We start from the raw sequence: 6,035 nt of genomic DNA, 5'->3' as shown, positions 1-6,035 counted from the left end.
TTTTTTTAAATGAACAGCACTTGTGCATCCACAATCCATTATCCCAGGTCAAGTATTATTGCGAGCAGACGCTAGCAGAGTGCATTTTTTATTCGGGAGCTAGTAATACAATTTCTTTCATGGCCGCTGAAACGTGCAATTGTGGCCCACCTAAAACAAACTGCATTGTTTTGGCCTCGATCCATTATCCTTAGTCGACTATATCTGAGAGCGGGGGCCGAAGAAGCAAAATTTTCTCAGGCATGGTGGCTTATTTTTCCGGCCTTTTTTTCTTTTCGTCTACAATGGACAGCATGTGTGCATCCACAATCCATTATCCCCAGTTGACAGTTTCAGCCAGCAGGGGCTAGGCAAATGAATGTAATGATGAAGGTGAGACAAGAGATGGAAGCCTTACCTCGTCCCAGGTCAAAGTTGATTACAATCCTAAAAACGAAACATTTTACACAGAGTAAGTTTGGTCGTTTCCCAAATTGTCCATTTGGAAATGTCCAGTTTACAACACTAAAACCTTTGCAAATCTGTATTTTACTTCTCCCAATTTTTTTAGACATTTTAAAAGAGTTGTCAATGTTTGACTTCTCTTATCAAAAGCCATTCAATAATTGCGCATAATCATGGTACGTAAAAAAGTATCATAATTGGGGTTGCAAACGTTTACTTCCGGCTCTGATTTAAAGGTTGGTTGCTTGTTTGGATCCCTTGTGAACACGGTAGTAGGGACAACATTTCCTGTGGTGTGTCTTGGGCAAGTTCAGCCTGATGGCGTCATCCCTCTCGAACTGGGGTTACGAAGCATAAATGTGTATATCTTCATGTTGGGAATTTCATTGGCTAATCATTGTGTCAATCATCATTTGACTTGGTTACTACTGGCTAAAAGCCTTCGGAGGTTAAAATGGCGATCTCAATTTTACCAGTACAAGCGCTCATAGGCTAATGCGGGCTGTGGAACCGTGAATAAAAGCCTGCTATTGGCGGAGAGTGGTGTCATTCAAAAGGTCAGAGGCTAACGACCATATTTGGAATAATTTTACGAGTCTGTTTATATTTCAAGGAGCGATGAAAAAAATACAACGAGGATCGTCCAATGAAGCCGAAATGCTCTTAGGCGGATTTCTATTTATTGTCGGCATTATGGATGTGTTTTGGAGCAGAAATTTCACACAGTTTGATTGGCAACGAAGCCATTTTTGTGAACATTCAAAGCAATTGAAGACGGCCGGGGGACATCATGGTGAGTTAGCTCGGGGTTCTAGTTTTCGTGTATCTTGTTTCAGACTTATGGTAATGTTTCTGTTTCAAAATGGTGATTATTTCTTGAAACACAAGAATTTAAGCTTTCCAATGATATGTGGCATGACGTATTTATGTTCCTGGCGTCAACTTTAAGGCGTTAAATAAACTCGAGGGAGATTTTAGATGGATGCGAACTTCGGATACTGAAACATTCGCAAAATTGCTCGATTGTAGGTAGGAGAATTTAATTCGTTCCGGGGAGTAGCTTTGTAGCCTGAGACATTCGTAAGAAGAGACGCCTTCTGAAAGAAAATCCGCTAATTTGTTCCAAACCCCACAATAGTAGTTTTTTTTTTTAATAAATCCTAAAATAGCATCAGAAAATGAAACAAATACATGTTAAAATGAGATAAACACACAATATACATAAAACCAGAGGCACATAATGTAAAAAAAAACAAATAGGACAGGAAATCATAAAAATATTAACTTACCTTTGAACTGGCCTCTTATTTGCTGTGTTTTTTGCTTGGCATTTCTTGAAAAACTGATCCAATGACGTCTGCTTTTGACAATCTGTCAATTATGCGCGAGACTTTGTGGAATTTAGCCAAAATGTCTTTATTTTGGGATGATGGAATGATGAATGTGTTTGTCTCTGAACTTGGTGGTGTGTATTTTCATACCTTTCCATTATCTTTTGCTTTGTTTCGATGGCCAGAAAAAAGTATCTTCCTCTTCTTTTTCCTCGTCCATTGTGAATGATAGCTCTTCACAGCGGTAACATACAGTAGACTGTTTACAGAGCGGGAAGGGGACACGAAGAGCATGCCGGAATTTACTCACATGCACCTGATTGCCAGGGTTGGGTAGGGTTACTTTAACTGGATTACTTTCAATGACTTTTGGATTACTCCAATACCAAATATGCTAATAAAAGACAAAAAAAACTAAATATGAATAAAATTACCAAATTTTGCGCAGGCTCGGGGAGTAACGGAATAGCAAAAATGATGTTGGCAAGCTGTTTGGATTTATTTTAATTTTGTTTCTGTGGCATTTTATGTTCGTTTTGCCGGAGATCAAAGAGATCAAAGCCAGGAGAGAAAGCTTACCACGTGTTGTGAGTCATCATTTTATTCATATTTAGTTTCTTTTGTCTTTTATGAGCATATTTGGTATTGGAGTAATCCAAAAGTCATTGAAAGTAATCCATTTAAAGTAACCCTACCCAACCCTGCTGATTGCCAGGTAGAACTATGTCAGTACTTACTGTATTTTGGACTTTGTATCCTGAAACGCCTTTGTAACTTGAGGCCTTATTTTCCCGTTCAGGTAAAAGTGACATGTTAATTATTATTTGGCTTGCCAGATTAAGCAGTGTGCTGGGCTGCATTTGGCCCCCTGGCCTCAGTTTTCCCGCCCCCGGACTAGAAGACAGACAGAAGGATTAGAAGGATTTCTCGGGCTGCACGCCGTGCGCGTGTCCCCGGATGACCTTCGACCCTATCGACCCCGGATGTGTGTTTGTGTGTAAGATGGCGGCACGCTCCCCATAAAAGCCACGGAAGGGGGGGCACTTATTGGGGGTCCTAAGGAGGAGGTCCCTTGGCTGTATGTTTTAGGACGGCAGCTGGGATTTCATCCTTGCTTTTGTTCCCGTTTCACCTTTCTGACCTGACACTCGCCCCTCGGCCGCACACACACAGAGCCACACAACATCCATCAGGACTTAATCATTGCATACAAGCATGAACATTTATAGGTTCCTTAAGTCGAATAACACAAACCATCATCCCTCTGTACTCGTCAATAATTGAGGATCAGTCAACACTGAGTCGCTGATACCGAACTAAGCTAACCAGAGAGCACTTGTAGCCCAACTGAGTTCAAAGAGCCTTTTTATATTTTTTCAACGCGCCTATCTGCTTTTTTCTTTATCATCGGTGTTCCGGCCACTGAGGCTGGAGGAAAGGAGGCGCTTGGAGAGTGATTTCATGTACACGCTGGAGGTTTTCTTTTATCCTAGGATGAAAATGGTGAAAGTAAGAGAAGAACTGTTTCAAATACAGTCCAAATGCCAACCCAAATTCCAAATAAGAGTTTATTCACGCACGACTAAGTGAGACACAGCTAGCAGCTTGACAGAGGCGGCAATGATGATTTCAGCCAATAGATGGCGTCAGCAATTAGAATATTTTTAAGTTCCGGTCACCACCATTAACTATCAAAACTGTGTTATTAACTAAGATAATAACTGTCAGCTTAGCTGCCAAATATTTAACTAACATGGAAAATAATTCTTTAGTAAGATTTTTTTTTTGTATGTTTTATATTTGGTAGTAGAGCTAATGAGTATCTAAGTTAGTATCTTAGTTAATAAAATAGTATTAATAGTTAGCAGCTAGTTGGACATGATTAGAACGCTGGCTCCCTAGTTAGCTTAATCAGTTAGCTAGCAAGCACTAACCAACCATCCTAAACTAAGCTAATTAGAGCGCTAGAAACCTAACCATGTCGAACTAGTTGCTTACTTTCTATACCAGAAGATTAATAAGCTAGTCAGTTAGTTGATGTTTGCTAGGTAACTTGGAGAATAGTTCTTCAGTAAGTTATGTTTTTTTTCTTAATTTTTTTAGATATAACAATAAAGCTGATGGGTAGTTTAGTGAGTATCTTAGTAACACAGTGCTCATAGTTAAAAGCTAGTTGGACATGGTTAAATCGCCAGAAACCTAAAGAGAAAGCCAAGCAATCTAACCATGTTTGACTTGTAATTAACTATTAACACTGTGTTACTAAGACGCTAACTAAAATACCTCTCAGTTTGGCTGACAAAGACTAACTCACTAACTAAATTAACTAAGTTACCTACGGAGCTAGAAATCTAACCATGTCTGCCAAGTAGCTATCAACACTGTGTTACTAAGATGCTAACTAAAATACCTCTCAGTTTGGCCGACAAAGACTAATTTACTAACTAAATTAACTAAGCTACCTATAGAGCTAGAAATCTAAACATGTCTGACGTGCAGCTATAAATACTGTGTTACTAATACCCTAATTGGAATACCCATCGGTTTTACCACAAAATATAAAGAAAAGTAGTTAGTTTACTAGCACACTATATTCCAAGTTATCTAGCAAACATTAAGCTAGTTAACTAGGGAGCCAGCAATCTGACTATGTCCCGCTAGCAGCTAACTATCAATACCGTGTTACTAATACCCAAATTAAAATACCCACCGGTTTTACCAAACTATAAAAAAAAGTACTTAATTTACTGGCAAACTATATTCCAAGTCATCTAGCAAACATTAACTAAGTTAACTAGGGAGCCAGCAATCTGACTATGTCCCGCTAGCAGCTAACTATCAATACTGTGCTACTAATACCCAAATTAAAATACCCACCGGTTTTACCACAAACTATAAAGAAAAGTACTTAATTTACTGGCAAACTATGTTCCAAGATATCTAGCAAACATTAACTAAGCTAACTAGGAAGCCAGCAATCTGACTATGTCCCGCTAGCAGCTAACTATCAATACCTTGTTACTAATACCCAAATTAAAATACCCACCGGTTTTACCACAAACTATAAAGAAAAGTACTTAATTTACTGGCAAACTATATTCCAAGATATCTAGCAAACATTAACTAAGCTAACTAGGGAGCCAGCAATCTGACTATGTCCCGCTAGCAGCTAACTATCAATACCGTGTTACTAATACCCAAATTAAAATACCCACCGGTTTTACCACAAACTATAAAAAAAAGTACTTAATTTACTGGCAAACTATATTCCAAGTTATCTAGCAAACATTAACTAAGTTAACTAGGGAGCCAGCAATCTGACTATGTCCCGCTAGCAGCTAACTATCAATACTGTGCTACTAATACCCAAATTAAAATACCCACCGGTTTTACCACAAACTATAAAGAAAAGTACTTATTTTACTGGCAAACTATATTCCAAGATATCTAGCAAACATTAACTAAGCTAACTAGGGAGCCAGCAATCTGACTATGTCCCGCTAGCAGCTAACTATCAATACTGTGTTACTAATACCCAAATTAAAATACCCACCGGTTTTACCACAAACTATAAAGAAAAGTAATTAATTTACTGGCAAACTATGTTCCAAGATATCTAGCAAACATTAACTAAGCTAACTAGGGAGCCAGCAATCTGACTATGTCCCGCTAGCAGCTAACTATCAATACCGTGTTACTAATACCCAAATTAAAATACCCACCGGTTTTACCACAAACTATAAAAAAAAGTACTTAATTTACTGGCAAACTATATTCCAAGTTATCTAGCAAACATTAACTAAGTTAACTAGGGAGCCAGCAATCTGACTATGTCCCGCTAGCAGCTAACTATCAATACTGTGCTACTAATACCCAAATTAAAATACCCACCGGTTTTACCACAAACTATAAAGAAAAGTACTTATTTTACTGGCAAACTATATTCCAAGATATCTAGCAAACATTAACTAAGCTAACTAGGGAGCCAGCAATCTGACTATGTCCCGCTAGCAGCTAACTATCAATACTGTGTTACTAATACCCAAATTAAAATACCCACCGGTTTTACCACAAACTATAAAGAAAAGTAATTAATTTACTGGCAAACTATGTTCCAAGATATCTAGCAAACATTAACTAAGCTAACTAGGGAGCCAGCAATCTGACTATGTCCCGCTAGCAGCTAACTATCAATACCGTGTTACTAATACCCAAATTAAAATACCCACCGGTTTTACCACAAACTATAAAGAAAAGTAC

At 38.3% G+C, this 6,035-nt stretch overlaps 1 protein-coding gene across 1 annotated transcript in view; it reads left to right on the top strand.

Moving 5' to 3' along the window:
- The first annotated feature begins 1,088 nt into the window (after positions 1-1,088).
- Positions 1,089-6,035, top strand: part of LOC148352432 (putative ribonuclease ZC3H12C) — a 29,018-nt gene continuing 24,071 nt past the window's right edge. The window contains exon 1 of the mRNA XM_088352522.1: positions 1,089-1,237. The gene's annotated coding sequence lies outside the window, so the exon portion shown is untranslated. The remainder of the gene's footprint in view (positions 1,238-6,035) is intronic.

This window comes from Urocampus carinirostris, chromosome 14, assembly GCF_059441175.1.
Source record: "Urocampus carinirostris isolate Australia breed hairy pipefish chromosome 14, RoL_Ucar_1.0, whole genome shotgun sequence".
NCBI classification, from domain to species: domain Eukaryota; kingdom Metazoa; phylum Chordata; class Actinopteri; order Syngnathiformes; family Syngnathidae; genus Urocampus; species Urocampus carinirostris.
The sequence above is the reverse complement of the archived record's forward strand: the minus strand, read 5'-3'. Positions and strand labels throughout refer to the sequence as shown.